Below are 20,638 nucleotides of genomic sequence, written 5' to 3' on the forward strand. Positions count from 1 at the left end.
TTGTCGAGATCAGACTCTATATCATCTGCATACACACAAGTTACACATTAGTTAACTAGCTTAAACTACAAAAGAAACAAAGGTTAAAGTAAAAAGAAACCTAACTGGAACTCTCCCCCAAGCTTGTGCTCGGTGACCATGTAATCCCCCTATCTTCAGAGGAGGCTGAGGGAGTCCCTTCCCTATACGTGGGTGATAGCCTCGAAAGGTCTCTATCATCGTTGGTAGCGTACTGAACAGTGACCTCATCCCAGACTTCATTTAAACTATACATAGTCTGGAATTTTCCTAACCAACTATCGAACCTATGAACCTTCTCATCTACCCAAGACCATACATGGAAGTTATCCCTAGAATCCGGGAATATGATCAGGGTATCGGGCTTATGCTTTAACAGAGAGGGGGACCACATAGCCGAGCTGAGAATGATTTTACCTCCACCGCTCGAGCTCGAAGCCTTGTCGTTTGCTTCATTTCCCGAGCACGGGCGTTCATGACGGCGAGCCAATGGGGAGCGAGCCCGTGAGCTCGTTGACCTTTGTCTTGGAGGTAGCTTCTCAGTGGGAAGAGGCACATTCTCCCACTCAAGGTATTTACGGTAAGAGACATCGTCTGTCGATTGGTTCTGCTCCAAGAGACCGCAGGCTTGAAGTTTATCTTCATGAAGAAGGTAAGACAGGGAGCGCCTACCATCCGACAGCTGGAGCAAAGCTTTTTTGTGCTCCACCATTGAGTCTGAGGGTGTGGGACGGTGATAATTGGCAGAAGAAACAGATACGTGTCATTAGTTCGAGCCTAATCATTAATCGAGCGAAAAAATAAATAAGTATGTGTACTTACGAATTTGTTGGAACGAATAGAACATTGAGGGAGCAAGGTTGTCCGTCCAGAAGAAGGCCAGCTTGAAGTTGGGAGGATGATTCGGCATGTCCTTGAAGATCTTCTCCTCTGGGTAGCTCGACAGATAGTAGAAGCCATCTCATCCCCGAGCTCGGGAGGGATTGCTTTTCAAGCAGAAGAGACAGAGAATCTTTCTTGGTGAAGGTCCTTCACACTTTAGCTCATGGTATAGCAACTTGTGGGCGGACAAAACCGTGTAGGAGTTAGTATGAAGTTGGAAGGGTGCGAGCACAACAAAGTCCAGAAAATCCTTAAAAAAGGATTTCAGGGGAAGAAGAGCCCCTGCCTTCATATGCTCGCAACTCCAGGCCGCGAGCTTAATCTTATTATTGGTTCGGCCATCACCCAGGGCGTAGTAGCTCCGCTCGTTCGGAGTTGCAGCTCGACACATCAGTGTTTCAGATAGTCTCAAGCCGTGGTGAGCTAGGATGTCAAAAATCTGACCCGTCAAAGTGACTGAGCTCCAATAATGCTCGACCTCGAAGAATTCCTCCCTAGAGGTAGGAATGGTAACAGCTTGCGAGGTAGAAGGGCGGTTTGAAAAGTCCATCAGAGAAAATGAAAGTACACCATGCTCGAAGGCAACAATGAATTTGAGTTTGGGATCGAAAGGGATAGGTCTGAGCTCGGGGTCTGGATCTGGATAAAGCGTGACCCGAAGTTTCTTCCTTTTTCTTACCTCGACCTCGTCAATCTGACGTCGGAAATGGGCTCGTATATCCTCTTGTTCACACCTCGTGCGGTGCCCGCGTACCAGTCGCTTGTTCTGGGTGAAGGGAGATTCTGGACTGGGAGTTGATGGAGAATAAGGGATTACGAGCATTGACCCCCACCGATTCTCAGAGCTCTGTGACATCTTGCAAGAAAGAAAAGGGTGAGGGCCAGGCATACAAGAAATCAGAGTATGATTTTTGGTGATTCGAGCTCGAAAACGCTTGAGATCACGAGTAAGCTCAATTGAGACCGAGGTCTCGAAAGGACAGGACAAATTCAAGGAAGAACCCCGAACTATTGTAAAGTTTGGGCTCCGAGCGTGTATCTGATGCAAGAGTGGGAAAGTGTGGGTTCATTTTAAGAATCTCGGATTTTCAGGGGAAAAGTTGACGGTTACCCAAAAAGGTGATAATTTTGGGATTTGTGCAATTTAAAACCCTAATGCAGTACCCCATTTCTTGGTCTACACGATACATTACCCGTAGTCTAAAAAAAAATCCTACATTTGCATTTTTTGCACTAAATTTGGGTTTGAGAACCGGGATTTCAAAAAAATTTAGTCAAAAATTTGTGTAATATCAGATATACAACTTTGCAAAAGCTAGAGCTAGAAACTAGTAAACACATTCCTAGTAAATACATTCACACAGCAGAAAAACAGGAAAAAATACGTAATAACAGAGCAAGGTGAAGAATGGGAACTTACATAGAAACGTCTAAGGGAACAGTAAGATCAAGGAAGCTCTCACGGAGTCAAAATCGCCAAGGATGTTTTGCCTCTTCGGTTTGGAAAACATGCAAAGATGAAACAAATTTTTTAGTTGCTGGTTTTTTCTATCTGAAACTCAAAACATGAAGAGGTAAAAGTAAAACGAGGAAGATGAAATGGGTGTATTTATAGACCCCAGGGAATGTCAAGGGTCGAATTAATCTGGACCAATGGTTGGATTTGGTATCTGATCGAACGGTCGGGTGCCAACATGGCAATGGCGGCAAAAGGTTGGCAAGCGAATAGACGTGGGTATGGTGAAAAAGTACTCGAGTACTCTGATTGAGCAACCCGTGATTGACGCGTGTCCACACTCGAGTGTATTAAGTGGCTCGATTTTCGAAAGAGGCAGTTCAAAAGTTTCCTTCTCATAGGATTCGAACTGATACTTTTGAGGGGGCAAAATGTTACACCCAAATTTCGAGAATGAGAATTTAGATCTCGAAACTCAAGCTCGTAAGGTGTAAGCTCGAGATTAGCAGAGTCGTCATGTGAACATCAAATCAGCGATAGTCTCGATAAGCAGTAAGTGACAACGTCGGATTGGTGAGCTCGGGAACTACGTAGTCTCGGAGGTGGTCCGAGGTTATAAGTTAGGCTCGCAACTCGTAATGGCAATAGTTCAACACTTGTATAAACTTCTTGATTTATTTCCTGCCCTCGGACAAGACGGTTCGAGCTCAAGAAGTATAAGCTCGAAGAGGATGATTTCGTCAACATTACTTGTTAGGAGCATAGGTGAACCAAGGTGATGAGCTCGCAATAGGAAAATGGTCTTGAAGGCGTGTGAATCGAGCATCCAAGCTCGTCAGTTGTGTGTGAACGTGTTTATTGTTGTAAAATCCCTATGTTTAAGGGATTGTGTGTAATTTGTTATTAAATCCCAAATATCATAGGATATTACCGCGTCTGTAGTAACTAATGTATTTAATGGCATTATTTTAATTGATTTGTAGAATAACTTCCCGAAATATGAGGGAAGAAATTCGGTAAACCACTCTATAAATAGTGGGACAATTCATTTGTAATGGGGAGAGAAATTGATATTGGGAAAACTCTGTGCGATTGCTTCCAAAAAGCTATCAGAGAATTCTAAGAAGTTAATAACATAGACTCGTGGGCTAGACAGATCTAAACTGCTGAACCACGTAAAAAATCGTGTCCATAGTATTTATTTCCTCTGGTATATTTTGTTTAATTGCTCTTCTATTCTAAGTTGACGAAAAACGACGTCAACAATTAGCAACAAATTGTTTTTTTTAAACTAGCAAGAAACTTAAATTTAAAATTCACGTATAATATTTAATATTACATTAGAAATATAATATATTATTTCTTGTTGTCACTCTCAAATTTAAAAACTAGAACAAATATAAACTTAAACAAAAATAAATAAATTATTTAATTAAAATAAAATATTTATTTGAAATTTATATGACATTAATATAAATTTAATAAAATAATTAATTAATTCTATAAATAAACTAATCAAAGGGACATATTGCGCGTTACTTGTATCTAGTAAATATTATAAAGCTAAAAAATATATGTGGTCGACACTATACTAATACAATTTATATAGGTATAATTAAGTAATTACTTAATATAAATTAAAATATTACACAATACTTATGATCTAAAATACTAAATATTATTCCAAATAAAATTTAAAATATTAAAAAAGTTACTAATATAACTATAATAACACATAGAGATCAATATAAAATACATAAAAGAAAAATACAAAATAGATAAAAAAAAAATTAAACGGGTCCCGTCGAAATGGAGAGTGTCATCCCCACACTCACCCCATTTAACAATTGGAGATTGAAAAGTATATCCGTTCCCGCTCTGTTCCTTGTTTAGATGAGGATTTCCTACCCCAATAAAAATAGGTCATTGCGGAGGGCGTCCCATGAAAAATAGGTAAATGACATGCGTCATTAACCCCTCGCGATTTCTTCAAGTTAAAAATCGAGATGACAAAACTTTATTATTTACCATAAATTATTCTATTTAATTATGTCAATGCAACAAGTTTTTGTCAATTATACTAGTAGATTATGTCAATATAAACTATAAAGTTTACATGAACATATTTGATTTATGTTATAATTAAATAGCTGGTCTCTATTCTATTTTTATATTATAACATTTTTGTAGTCAAATAGTTGGAATTCCTTCTTTTTAGCCTAGCCCAAGTTTGTCTCTACTCAAATAAATCAAGGCCCAAGTGTCACACTTTCGTGAAATTCTCATAAAAGTTTGGCAAGTTTTCCAAATCAAAGCCCATTTATTATCAATAAGATCATCAACAATCAAAGAAAGACCTTATTGATTGGTCCATGACCATTCATGAGAGTCGAAATGGGACTATAAAAAAGTTATGTATTATTAATTATAAGGCCATTTTGAGGACCACTTTTGGTGTTAATGAGCGTCAACTTAGTTGGGAACAACATTAAGGTTTGTACTTTGTATGGCCAAGACCGATCGAGGAGTGAGATGGTCTTTAATTGGGATTTTTAAGGGATAGGGATTAATAGAGTGCCAAAACTCACATGCATGACATCTCAAGTCACATCCAACCTGAACAAAAAATTGTGGCTAGGAAAACCCTAAATGGAACCCATGTAGATTTTTTTTTTTAAATCTAACAATTAGGGCCAAGTAAGTTTATAACCGATTTGTGACTCTCCCAAATTTTGGACACAATGTCGTACCGGAAAAATTCATCAACTTTCCACCATTATAATTTTTTTAGCTAAATAAAAGCAAGGTACAATATAGGCTTACTTAGTTTTAGTTAAAAAATGTATTAATTTATTGGTATTACGTTTTTTTAATTATCGTATAAATTTTAAATAAATAAACAATATCATATATTATAAAAAATTAAATAAATATATTAATAAAATTAAATCAAAATATTATCTATAGTTTTAAAAAAATAAAAAATAAGATAATTTTTTAAAAAATTAATAAAAAAATTGTTTAAAAATGAATCTGTTAGATACATATTTTTAATATGTAAAGATATGGTGCGTTAGTTTTAAAATTCAATATTTTTTTTTCTAATTTTCTTTTAGAATAAATACCTATGAATTTCAATACAGTAAAATATTTAAAAAATTCCAAATCAAAACTATGAATTTAACAAATTTATTTGATCAAATTTTAATTATATATAAAACAAACAAAAAGTTATATATAATTATATATTATTTAATTAATAGCTAGTGGAATTAAAATAATCAATTTCTAATTAAAAAAACTTAAGGGAAAAATAAAAAAATATGTATAAAGGATAATTATGCTTTATTTCACTATTACATATATGTTTGGATTACCAAAAATATGTTAATGACAAAATAAATAATTAATAAAGTAATATAAATAAATTTTAAAATAAGTGATGAGAAATTATTATGACTCATTTATTATTTATTATCATTTTCAATTTATTTATCTTATTTAGATATTTCAAAACTAATAGTGTTCAAAAACAATAAAAAAAGTGTTAAAACTAAGTGGAAAACAATAATTTTTATTAAACTCACATTCATAATATATAAAAGATAAAAATATATATTAATAATAATTAGTTACTTTATTCATTTCAATAATTAATCAAATATATGTTGTGAATAAAATCTCTAAATTAAATTTAAGCTATCTATTTGTCAAGATTTTTGTTTTTTGGGATCCTTCAATCTATCTCTTGTTTTTTTCTCAATTTTTCCATCATTTTACTATGTGCTTTCTTTTTCTTTATATACTCGCCCCTCTTTTTTACACATATTCTTTCCTCTTAGGTTTCATTATTATACTATTATCCTAGACTTCAATGAACACATGTTCTCTTTAGGGTTCTAGATCGAACGAGTTCAATTTATTTCAAGTGTAGGTCTATCCTTTATTCTTATGTGGTTTGAATGGATATTTCCGGCGAAAATACTTAAGTTTTATAGATTTTTATACTTATATGCCTAAGTTTTTTTTTTTTTTTGTGTAACTAAAATAAATTCCATTAATATTTCTTGGCACTCGACAATTAAGTGTCAGGTAAGCACCTACGTGGCGCTTTCTGATTGGTCTAAGTGGATACTTTTTATTTTATAATTAACAAAATTCATTTAAATATTTAAAGATTAAATAAAAATCTAATAAAACATAAAATTGATTTAAAACCCCTAAAACTAAAGATTTAATTAAAAATAAAATAAAAATCTTATTAATAACTAATTAAAAATTTAAAAATTATCAAAATAAAAATAAAACTGAGTTTATTATTTTCTTCTTAATTAACTAATTAGTTAATAAAATCTTCAAAAACAAAATCTTATTTAAAAAAAAATATTAGACAATTTGAGATCAAGTTAAGCAATCATTCAATTTAGATTCAAATGAACAAATGTTCACACATAGCAGATTTGATGAAATTTTTTTTTTCCCAAATTAGATTTGATGATTTGAAACCAATTGAATTATGAAAATACACCACTACCACCACCATCATCAATCTTTATCGTCCACCTATCAAAATGAAACTTCACCAGAACCAGGATATATATCCAAACAAAAATCTAGATAAAGAATGCACAGAAATAAGATCGAAACTTCAATCGTACCAATAATACCAAGCTCAACTCTATCAACCACCAAGCATCGCTCTCTCCAAATATGTTCACCACTGTGAAAGCACCCTTTTTCCCAAATCTGTCATCCCCAACAAGCGTCCCTCTCCCAGATCTGTCCACATAGGCATGTGGACATCCCTCAACCCGTTCTTGCCTTCGTTGCCATCATCGGCCTCTTCGGCGCCCACCACGCATTTCTTCATTCATAGCTCCATCGCAGATATTTCATCCCAAGACCTATGAAGTAAGATCCCATCCCGAGCATCAATTCAGATCTCGACTTGAGCTCAGACTTTGTGGCCTTAAGTTCGTCTGCGAGCTTGATCTGGAGATTCTTCGACTCCTGAGCATAGGACATGCTCGAGTGGACTTCGTTGTTCAGCTTGTAATTAAGCTGAGCAAATGCAGCAAGGCCTTGTACATAAATAAAATGGGTTAGAACACATACATAATAAACTCGAGTAGGCAGCATGACAAAGTAAAAAGAATTTCCGAGGAGAAGAGCTCGCTGCCCTTGTCATAAAGGGTGTTGGTGTCTCGGCAAGAGATTAGGAATTTCCATTGAAGGGCACCGAGATTGCTGAAACTTTGGCCAACTCGAGATAGTACATCCGAGTCTAGAGTGGCTCCGTGTTTCCCCGCGACATTGTCGATCACATACTCTGTGGAATGAGTCGAAATCGACAGCAGGCATTCCCGAGTGGGAACCAGCTTCTTTGGGGCCGGCGCAGTCTTTTAAGAGGCTTGAATGGCAGGAGGCGGGGGGAGTGTGATCTCGGCAGATACCCTGACCTCGTGGTCTACAACAGCAGCTTGGCTCGGGCCTTGGGAGTCCATTGCTGGAGCAGTCGCCTCGGTTCTTTTCGGGACCTTAGAAGAGCGTCTCGCTCTCTAGTAGCCCTCGGACGTTTGCTTTGCTTCGCTCCGGAGCGGCGGTTGAGTACGTTGTCGAGATCAGACTCTATATCGTCTGCATACACACAAGTTACACATTAGTTAACTAGCTTAAACTACAAAAAGAAACAAAGGTTAAAGTAAAAAGAAATGTAACTGGAACTCTCCCCCGAGCTTGTGCTCGGTGACCATGTAATCCCCATATCTTCAGAGGAGGCTCAGGGAGTCCCTTCCCTATACGTGGGTGATAGCCTCGAAAGGTCTCTATCATCGTTGGTACCGTACTGAACGGCGACCTCATCCCAGACTTCATTTAAACTATACATAGTCTGGAATTTTCCTAACCAACTATCGAACCTATGAACCTTCTCATCTACCCAAGACCATACATGGAAGTTATCCCTAGAATCCGGGAATAGGATCAGGGTATCGGGCTTATGCTTTAACAGAGAGGGGGACCACATAGCCGAGCTGAGAATGATTTTACCTCCACCGCTCGAGCTCGAAGCCTCGTCGTTTGCTTCATTTCCCGAGGACGGGCGTTCATGACGGCGGGCCAATGGGGAGTGGGCCCATGAGCTCGTTGACCTTTGTCTTGGAGGTAGCTTCTCAGTGGGAAAAGGCACATGCTCCCACTCAAGGTATTTACGGTAAGAGACATCGTCTGTCGATTGGTTCTGCTCCAAGAGGCTGCAGGCTTGAAGTTTATCTTCATAAAGAAGGTAAGACAGGGAGCGCCTACCATACGACAGCTGGAGCAAAGCTTTTTTGTGCTCCACCATTGAGTCTGAGGGTGTGGGACGGTGATAATTGGCTGAAGAAACGGATACGTGTCATTAGTTCGAGCCTAATCATTAATCGAGCGAAAAAAGAAATAAGTATGTGTACTTACGAATTTGTTGGAACGAATAGAACATTGAGGGAGCAAGGTCGTCCGTCCAGAAGAAGGCCAGCTTGAAGTTGGGAGGATGATTCGGCATGTCCTCGAAGATCTTCTCCTTTGGGTAGCTCGATAGATAGTAGAAGCCATATCATCCCCGAGCTTGGGAGGGATTGCTTTTCAAGCAAAAGAGATAGAGAATCTCTCTTGGTGAAGGTCCTTCCCACTTTAGCTCGTGGTATAACGACTTGAGGGCGGACAAAACCCTGTAGGAGTTGGTATGAAGTTGGAAGGGTGCGAGCCCAACAAAGTCCAGAAAATCCTTAAAAAAGGATTTAAGGGGAAGAAGAGCCCCTGCCTTCATATGCTTGCTACTCCAGGCCGCGAGCTTAATCTTATTATTGGTTCGGCTAGCACCCAGGGCGTAGTAGCACCGCTCGTTCGGAGTTGCAGCTCGACACATTAGTGTGTCGGATAGTCTCAAGCCGTGGTGAGCTAGGATGTCAAAAATCTGACCCGTCGAAGTGACCAAGCTCCAATAATGCTCGACCTCGAAGAATTCCTCCCTAGAGGTAGGAATGGTAACAGCTTGCGAGGTAGAAGGGCGGTTTGAAAAGTCCATCAAAGAAAAGGAAAGTACACCAGGCTCAAAGGAAACAATGACTTTGAGTTTGGGATCGAGAGGGATAGGTCTGAGCTCGGGGTCTGGATCTAGATAAAGCGTGACCCAAAGTTTCTTCCTTTTTCTTACCTCGACCTCATCAATCTGACGTCGGAAATGGGCTCGTATATCCTCTTGTTCACACCTCGTGCGGTGCTCGCGTACTAGTCGATGATTCCGGGTGAAGGGAGATTCTGGACTGGGAGTTGATGGAGAATAAGGGATTACGAGCATTGACCCCCACCGATTCTCAGAGCTCTGCGACATCTTGCAAGAAAGAAAAGGGTGAGGGCCAGGCATACAAGAAATCAGAGAATGATTTTTGGTGATTCGAGCTCAAAAACGCTCGAGATCACGAGTAAGCTCGATCGAGACCGAGGTCTCGAAAGGACAGGACGAATTCAAGGAAGAACCCCGAACTATTGTAAAGTTCGGGCTCCGAGCGTGTATCTGACGCAAGAGTGGGAAAGTGTGGGTTCATTTTAAGAATCTCGGATTTTCAGGGGAAAAGTTGACGGTTACCCAAAAAGGTGATAATTTTGGGATTTGTGCAATTTAAAACCCTAATTCAGAACCTCATTTCTTGGTCTACACGATACATTACCCGTAGTCTAAAAAAAATCCTACATTTGCATTTTTTGCACTAAATTTGGGTTTGAGAACCGGGATTTCAAAAAATTTAGTCAAAAATTTGTGTAATATCAGATACACAACTTTGCAAAAGCTAGAACTAAAAACTAGTAAACACATTCCTAGTAAATACATTCACACAGCAGAAAAACAAGAAAAAATACGTAACAACAGAGCAAGGTGAAGAATGGGAACTTACATAGAAACGTCTGAGGGAACAGTAAGATCGACGACTGAAGGAGTGGTGTCAAGGAATCTCTCACGGAGTCAAAATCGCCAAGGATGTTTTGCCTCTTCGGTTTGGAAAACATGCAAAGATGAAACAAATTTTTTAGTTGCTGGTTTTTTCTCTCTGAAACTCAAAACATGAAGAGGTAAAAGTAAAACGAGGAAGATGAAATGGGTGTATTTATAGACCCCAGGGAATGTCAAGGGTCGAATTAATCTGGACCAGTGGTTGAATTCGGTATCTGATCGAACGGTCGGGTGCAAACATGGCAATGGCGGCAAAAGGTTGGCAAGCGAATAGACGTGGGTATAGTGAAAAAGTACTCGAGTACTCTGATTGAGCAACCCGTGATTGACGCGTGTCCACACTCGGGTGTATTAAGTGGCTCAGTTTTCGAAAGAGGCAGTTCAAAAGTTTCCTTCTCATAGGATTCGAACTGATACTTTTGAGGGGGCAAAATATTACACCCAAAATTCGAGAATGAGAATTTAGATCTCGAAACTCAGGCTCGTAAGGTGTAAGCTCGAGATTAGCACAGTCGTCATGTGAACATCAAATCAGAGATAGTGTCGCTAAGCAGTAAGTGACAACGTCAGATTGGTGAGCTCGGGAACTACGTAGTCTCGGAGGTGGTCCGAGGTTATAAGTTAGGCTCGCAACTCGTAATGGAAATAGTTCAACAATAGTATAAACTTCTTGATTTATTTCCTGCCCTCGGACAAGACGGTTCGAGCTCGAGAAGTATAAGCTCGAAGAGGATGATTTCGTCAACATTACTTGTTGGGGGCATAGGTGAACCAAGGTGATGAGCTCGCAATAGGAAAATGGTCTCGAAGGCGTGTGAACCGAACATCCAAGCTCGTCAGTTGTGTGTGAACGTGTTTATTGTTGTAAAATCCCTATGTTTAAGGGATTGTGTGTAATTTGTTATTAAATCCCAAATATCATGGGATATTACCGCGTACATAGTAACTAATGCATTTAATGACATTATTTTAATTAATTTGTAAAATAACTTCCCGAAATATGAGGGAATAAATTCGATAAACCACTCTATAAATAGTGGGACAATTCATTTGTAATGGGGAGAGAAATTGATATTGGGAAAACTCTATGCGATTGCTTCCAAAAAGCTATCAGAGAATTCTAAGAAGTTAATAACATAGATTTGTGGACTAGACAGATTTTAATTGCTGAACCACATAAAAAATCGCGTCCATAGTTTTTATTTCCTCTAGTATATTTTGTTTAATTGCTCTTCTTTTTTAAGTTGACGAAAAACGGCGTCAACAATTAGCAACAAATTGTTTGTTTTTTAAACTAGCAAGAAACTTCAATTTAAAATTCACGTATAATATTTAATATTACATTAAAAATATAATATATTATTTCTTGTTGTCACTCTCAAATTCAAAAACTAGAACAACTATAAACTTAAACAAAAATAAATAAACTATTTAATTAAAATAAAATATTTATTTAAAATTTATATGATATTAATATAAATTTAATAAAATAATTAATTAATTCTATAAATAAACTAATCAAAAGGGCATATTGCACGTTGTTTGTATCTAGTAAATATTATAAAGCTAAAAAATATATGGGGTCGACACTATACTAATACAAATTATATAGGTATAATTAAGTAATTACTTAATATAAATTAAAATATTACACAATACTTATGATCTAAAATACTAAATATTATTCCAAATAAAATTTAAAATATTAAAAAAGTTACTAATATAACTACAATAACACATAGATATCAATATAAAATACATAAAAGAAAATTACAAAATAGATAAAAATAAATAAATGGGGCCCCGTCGGGGCAGGGAGTGTCATCCCCACACCCACCCCATTTAACATTTGGAGATTGAAAAGTATCTGTTTCCTGTTTAGATAGGAATTTCCCGCCTCATTAGAAACGGGTCATTGCGAGGGGCGTCCCATGAAAAATAGGTATATGACACACGTCATTAACCCCTCGCAATTTCTTCAAGTTAAAAATCGAGATGACAAAACTTTATTATTTACCATAAATTATTCTATTTAATTATGTCAATGCAACAAGTTTTTGTCAATTATACTAGTAGATTATGTCAATATAAACTATAAAGTTTACATGAACATATTTGATTTATGTTATAATTAAATAGTTGGTCTCTATTCTATTTTTATATTATAACATTTTTGTAGTCAAATAGTTGGAATTCCTTCTTTTTAGCCTAGCCCAAGTTTGTCTCCACTCAAATAAATCAAGGCCCAAGTGTCACACTTTCGTGAAATTCTCATAAAAGTTTGGCAAGTTTTCCAAATCAAAGCCCATTTATTATCAATAAGATCATCAGCAATCAAAGAAAGAACTTATTGATTGGTCCATGACCATTCATGAGAGTCGAAATGGGACTATAAAAAAGTTATGTATTATTAATTATAAGGCCATTTTGAGGACCACTTTTGGTGTTAATGAACGTCAACTTAGTTGGGAACAATATTAAGGTTTGTACTTTGTATGGCCAAGACCGATCGAGGAGTGAGATGGTCTTTAATTGGGATTTTTAAGGGATAGGGATTAATAGAGTACCAAAACTCACATGCATGACATCTCAAGTCACATCCAATCTGAACAAAAAATTGTGGCTAGGAAAACTCTAATGGAACCCATAATAGATTTTTTTTTTTAATCTACTCTCTATCTATGCAAACAAATAAACAATAACTAGACAATTAGGGCCAAATAAGTTTATAACTGATTTGTGACACTCGCAAATTTTGGACACAATGTTACCGGAAAAGATCATCAACTTTTCATTATATTTTTTTGTAGGTATGAGTAACCTACAATATAAGTTGATTTAGTTTTATTTAGAAAATTATTAATTTATTGTTGTTATGTTTTATTAATTTTTGTATAAATTTTAAATAAATAAACAATATCATATATTATAAAAAATAAAATAAATATATTAATAAAATTAAACCAAAATATTATCTATATTTTTAGTAAAATAAAATATAAGATAATTTTTTTAAAAATTAATAAAAAATAATATGTTAGATACACATTTTTCATGTGTAAATATAAAGATATGGTGCATTAGTTTTAAAATTCAATACTTTTTTCTGATTTTTTTTTAGAAAAAATACCTATAAATTTCAATACAATAAAATATTTAAAAAATTCTAAATCAAAACTATGAATTTAACAAATTTATTTGATCAAATTTTAATTATTTAATTTAAAAAATTGTAAAGCAAACAAAAAGTTATATATAAATATATATTTAATTAATGGCTAGATTAATTAAAATTAATCAATTTCTAATTAAAAAAAATTAAACGGAGAAATAAGAAAATATGTATATGGGATAATTATGTCTTATTTCACAATTACATATATGTTTAGATAAATAAAATATGTTAATGACAAAATAAATAATTAATAAAAGAAAAAAAATTAAGCACATAAATATTTTTGAGACATAATTGATAAAGTAATTTAAATAAATTTTAAAATAAGTGATGGGAAATTATTATGGCTCATATTTTTTTTTTTCAATTTATTTACCTTATTTAGATGATTTTTTTTTTTAATATATTTACCTTTTTTTTTTTAGATATTTCAAAATTAATGGTGTTCGAAAACAATAAAACAAAATGCTAATTCTAACGGAAAAACAACAATTTTTCGTTAAACTCATATTTATAATATTTAAAAGATAAAAAGATATATTAATAATAATTAGTTACTTTATTCATTTCAATAATTAATCAAATAAATGTTGTGAATAAAATATCTAAATTAAATTTAAGCTATCTATTTGTCAAGATCATTCAAACTATCTCGTGTTTTTTTCTCAATTTTTCCATCATTTTACTATATGTTTTCTTTATATACTCTCCCCTCTTTTTTACACTTGTTCTTTTCTCTTAGGTTTTATTATTATACTATTATCCTAGACTTCAATGGACACATGTTCTATCCTTTATTCTTTATTCTTTTGTGGTTTGAAGAGATATTTGCAGCGAAAATACTTAAGTTTTGTAGATTATGACACTTATATGCCTAAGTTTTTTTTTAGCGACTAAAATAAATTCTGTTAATATTTCTTGGCACTCGACAATTAAGTGCTACGTAAGCACCTACGTGATGCTTTCTGATTGGTCTAAGTGGATATTTTTTATTTTTTAATTAACAAAATTTATTTAATTATTTAAAAATTAAATAAAAATCTAATAAAAATGATTTAAAATCCCTAAAACTAAAAATAAAATAAAAAATATAATTAATAACTAATTACAAATTAAAACATTATCAAAATAAAAATAAAAATGAGTTTATTATTTTCTTTTTAATTAACTAATTAGTTAATAAAATCTTCAAAAACAAAATCTTATTTTAAAAAAAAAATTAATATTGGACAATTTGAAATCAAGTTAAGCAATAATTCAATACAGATTCAAATGAACAAATGTTCACACATAGTAGATTTGATGATTTGAAACCAATTGAATTATGAAAATACACCACTACCACCACCATCATTAATCTTTGTCGTCCACCTATCAAAATGAAACTACACCAGAACCAGGATATATATCCAAACACAAATCCAGATAAAGAACGCACAGAAATAAGATCGAAGCTTCAATCGTACCAATAATACCAAGCTCAACTCTATCAACCACCAAGCATCGCTCTCCCTAAATATGTCCACCACTGTGAAAGCACCCCTTTTCCCAGATCTGTCATCCCCAACAAGCGTCCCTCTCTCAGATCTGTCCACATAGGCCTGTGGACATCCCTCAGCCTGTTCTTGCCTTCGTTGCCATCATCAACCTCTTCGTCGCCCACCACGCATTCCGTCGTCCATAGCTCCGTCGCAGATCTGTCATCTCAAGACCTATATGAAGCAAGATCCCATCCTGAGCATCGATTCAGATCTCGTCCCAAGCTTCGTCAGCAGCTGGGTGCCATTGAAGTCGACGGCAGCTTCGTCGTCCCAAACTGTTGTCTGAGAAGAAAAAGAATAAGGGGAAGAAGGAGCGGAAGAAAAAGAGAGTTTTTAGGGATTTTGATTTTTCCTTTAAGTTGAATTTTTTTAATTGGTGTAATTTTTAAGTTTAAGTTTCAAATGAAATTTTAATTTTATTTAATTTTCAAATTGATTTTAAAAATTTTAATTATTTAAAGTTGAATTTTTAATATATTTTAAATATTTAAATGAATTTTTTTAAATAAAAAATATATATATATATACTTGGACCAATCAGAAACATCCACATAGACGTTTACTTGGCACTTAGCGGCTAGTCACCTATGGGTGTCAAGAAATATTGATGGAAAGTATTTTAGCTGCAAAAAAAAAATTCTTAAGTATTTAAGTGTCATAATCTATAAAATTTAAGTATTTTCGTTGCAAATATCTCGTGGTTTGGATGTAAATTCTTATCAATAGTTTAATGATCATTCTTCAATCCTCTATTTTGACATTATTTTCTGGATTTGGGCTTAGTTCACTTTTTCTCTCAATAATATATATTTGAAAAAAAAATGTATATTTTATGAACCAATTCTTTTTTTTATTAAGAATGATTAATAAAAGTACCTATGTTAGTTTTGGAAAAATAATATTATTTTTTACAATTCACACTTATTTACCTTTTTTCTTTGTCGCACACACTTATTTAACTTTATGTCAACCCTTATATAACATAATTTCGAGTGCTTTAAGAAAGTTATTTTGTGAAAAATTCATTAACATACAGCGCAACATTTAAAAGATTTATTTTCCCCAATTATTAAAAAAAAAAGTAAATTATTTACCAACCAATCTTATAACTAAATTTATATTGGAAAAATCTTTTCCTACTTTAATTATTTTTCAGTCAATATAATAGAATGGCAGATTGAAAATAATTATTCCTATGTAACTTTTTTTTATAAGATTTAAATTTTAAAATAAAATATTATAAATCTACACTTTAGTGGGACAAAACTTCCATAAACTAATAGATGTGAGCAAATATCTTCATAAAAAAATATATAAAAAATTAGAGAAAATATAATTAAAAAAAAAAAGTTCTCAAAGAAAGAGAGAGGCTAGGATGTGCCCATAACCATAAGGTTTGCTTTAACAATCAAATACAATAATAAGTATTGTAAATTTATTAGGCAATATATAAAATAAGAAAAAGAAACCTAACAAATAACATATTAAATGTTCGATTAAATTGAGACTACATTTAAATTAATGATAAAATATCATTATATATGATAAATATATATAAATATTATAAAGCTAAAAAATATATGTGGTCGACACTATACTAATACAAATTATATAGGTATAATTAAGTCAATATTGTACAGTTTTTTATTTATTAATTAAGGTATGATTCTGAGCATTACCGATATTAAAAAAAATAAGACTAAAATATGTCTAACAGTGACTAAATATTAAAAGGAAATCTAAAAATTGGACATCAACGTGGACAAACTTATTCAATATTATAATAAATATTGGGTTGTTTTCCTAAAAAAATAATAATAAATATATTGCAGCATCATTAATAACTATACTATCTGTGTATAATAAACTCATAAGTCGGTGAATTATTGCATAATTGAAGTCCTAACTACAAAGACTATGTATATTTTAATAGACTAATTAATGAAAAAAAAGAAGAAGAAGCAATTATGCCTTATTATTTATTTTAAACTTGACTCATATCTCCATTAATTATATTATTAAACACACTATTTTAGGACACAACTTCTCTCTCTCTCTCAACTTTTGTTCCCAACAAATTATTTTTATTAACAGTTGACGATAATTACAACGACAAGTACTTGTGTATTACAATATTCTTTTTATTATAATTTGAGGCGAAAATACCACTAGGAATAAGATTAGGGTTCTATTTTAAAATCAATTAGTATTAAGTTGAGTAACTCTTTCCTTTATAAGGATATTGTTGTTCTCATATATTTTCCACGTGAGACTTTTTTCACATCTAATACGTCCCCTCACATTTGAGCCTGAAAGTGCGGACATTATGAACGACCTTAGATACAATAGAACCGAACGTGAATATTTGATAGAATGTCACAAGCCCGACTCGGGGAATTTGTGCAAATATAGGACATCACAAGGCTAATCAGAAAATTTGTGGGTATACACGCCGTCTGAAACATGTCATAGAATCCAACATATTTTAGAAAGGTCCCAAATCGAGGTCAAGAGTAAAGTACAGCAGAAGTCGAATCTGCTCTTGATACTATATTATAATTTAAAAAGGGAAATATTGATTTTAAGATGAAATCTGATTCTTAATCCTAGTGTCTTTCACCCTTCAAATTGTAATATTTTTCGTAATAACATTGCATAATTATGAAATTTGAAAAAGCCATTAACAACAACCTACATATAATAATAATTACTAATGTACATATATAACCTTTTCTCTCAATTCTCTACTAGTCTTCAAAACAATAACAACCACAATAAATATTCAAAAGAAAAAATAATAGGGAGAATAATAATGACTAGTTCCATAACCATTTATTAACTCATAAAGATATTAACTTAAAGATCTTAATTACATTGTACAACATTAGCATGGACTAGGAGAATAATTAGATACGAACGTACATAAAGTGTATAATGAAAAAAGTGATGAAGTAGAGGGAAATCTCGAAGGGACTTCCCTATGACAAAAAATGGTGGGCTATAAATATATATATCACCCGTTAATTAAAAAAATAATAATGTTATTCCTTCTTTTTTTGTCATTTTCTCATTTATTATGAATAAAAATATAAATAATTATTTAGGGTGACTCTTGGGTAGGGGTGTCACTTTATTAGTCCCTACCAGAAGACATTTTTTGTTTTTCACATGTGAAAGATTATAACCAATATTTTTTTATCCAATAACATACATTGCAATTTTAGTAAGCATCTTATTAATTTTTTTTTTTAAAATTCTAATCAGTAGGTGCCGAAATTAGGATTTAAAAAGTTTATTTTACATTTGTATAAAAAAATATGCACGCGTGCAACAGATTGTTTGAACCTTAATTAATTTGAGCACTATAAATTATTCAAAATTTTATAAAAATTGGACATATTTAAAAATAGTTTGACTAAAATTAGGTTCAGGATATTAAATTGATCAGTTTTGTAAAATACAAGATTCGATTTGTCATTTAACAAAATATAAAAGTCGATCGACTATTCAAACAAAACACATGGGCCAAACTGCTCTTTTCCCTTTATATATTATGATAAACATTAGCCTTTATGTACTCTGTGTAATAAAATTCAACTATATAATTTTTGCAGCTGAAAAAGACATTATTGAGAAAGTAAATAAATAGATAAAGGCAAAATAGTTGATTAATTAAGACAAAAGTAAATAAATAAATTAATAAGACAAAAGAAGGAGTAACTAATCAAATTTATTCACAATTTTATATATAGTATATATATATATATTTATAGATGTAGGGGTCACAACCATTGTTGATATTACATAAATTAATACTGTAAACTTAGGATCCTCTTCTTCTCCAAATGTCCAATCATTCATCGACATTTGCAGCATCCTAGCCTAGAGAAGGACCATCTCCATCTCCTTTTTCGTCTCATCCTATCTTTTTTGTTTTTAGGGTAGATAGTCTCATACTTCATTAGTTGTATTACTCAAGTCCTTGATCTCTTTCTTTGTAGCAATTAGAACCTCAATTTTTATTTTTTATCTCTAATAGATCCATAATGTTATATTTTATTAAATAAACTCTAATCTATAATGGTAAAATAGGATTTTAACACAAAAAAAAAAAATAACATAGCACCTATTTTCTTTTTCTCTTCAAGCCATTTTTTTAATCAATTGGGTAAATAGCACTTGGGGTCCCAAACTTTAACACTTATATCATTTAAGTCTCCAACTTTTTTTTAAGCAATTAGATCCTAATATTTATATTTTAGCTCAAATAGGTCATCGATGTTATATTTTATTAAATAAAGCCTAATGTTATGTTTTATTTAATAAAACATAACACTGGAGACCTAAGTGAACCAAAAAGTAAAAATTGGGATTTAATTGCTACAAAAAAGAAGTTTGAGACCTAAGTGATACAATTAGTAAAATTTAGGGACCCCAAATGCTATTTACCCTTGTTATTAAGATTCTTTAACTCTTTTGACATAGAAACCTAATTTTAATTCATCTTTAGCAACATATCAAATCATATATTATGTATTAATATTGTGTAAGCAAAAGACTTAAACTAATTAATTATTAAAGAATTATTTATATCTATTAAGAAATTTGCAGCTGAAATCAGTAAATAGTTTGAAATAATGCGCTCAAGTCACTAAGTAATTTTTTAGAAGTGAAAGTTCGTAATTAGTCTGAAATAAGTAGTTTTTTTTTAGGTAAAAATCATATTTTACATCAATTTAGTGTGGTGTACGTGAGTAAGTAGTTTACTAGAATTAACAGGGACAACTAACGACCACACTAAATTTGTGTAAAATGTGACTTTTGAGACGAAAACTACTTAGTAACTTAAGTGTAAAATTTTACACTACTAGCTCAGCTAGAGTAAATAACTCCACTTCTCTACATCTAGCCTTCAAACATATATAATTAATATTATCTCTTTTATTTAAATAAATAAATAATATTTAATAAAAAATATATATAGAAATAAATGTACAGTGTAATGTCAAAATTTAATGTAAAATATATTTTTTTAAATTAGCCATATATTTTAAATGATATAGTAGAACATCTATTAGGAATGTTCTTACAGCAACTCCAACATTACATGATTCCATCATTTTGATGTTGATTTAACAGTAAATCACACCCAACCAGACTGAAAATGTCATACTATTATATAGCGAGACACTGTTATAGTGACATAATAACTTTTTTTTACTTTTTATATTAATATTTTATAAATAAAAATAATATATATTTATTTATGAGATAAAATAATTTTAAATATGTTTTTTTTTTGTGTATCTTTTATAGATATGATTGGAATAAAATAAATATAATGTAATGACTTTTGCCATTGGAGTTGTTGTTACAAGCTTTGGCCGTAAATTTCCGACATAAACAAAGAGCATTGCTCCTGCTCGTGAGGACAAGCGACTTCCCCATTCACGTAATATATATATATATTTATATTTATATATATATATATATTTATATTTATATATATAAGTTAGTTTTTAACTAAAAATGTCAAATGAGTGCGTAAATCTAATTGAAAAATAATATTTTGGTACTAA

This window comes from Humulus lupulus, chromosome 4, assembly GCF_963169125.1.
Source record: "Humulus lupulus chromosome 4, drHumLupu1.1, whole genome shotgun sequence".
Classification (NCBI taxonomy): Eukaryota; Viridiplantae; Streptophyta; class Magnoliopsida; order Rosales; family Cannabaceae; genus Humulus; species Humulus lupulus.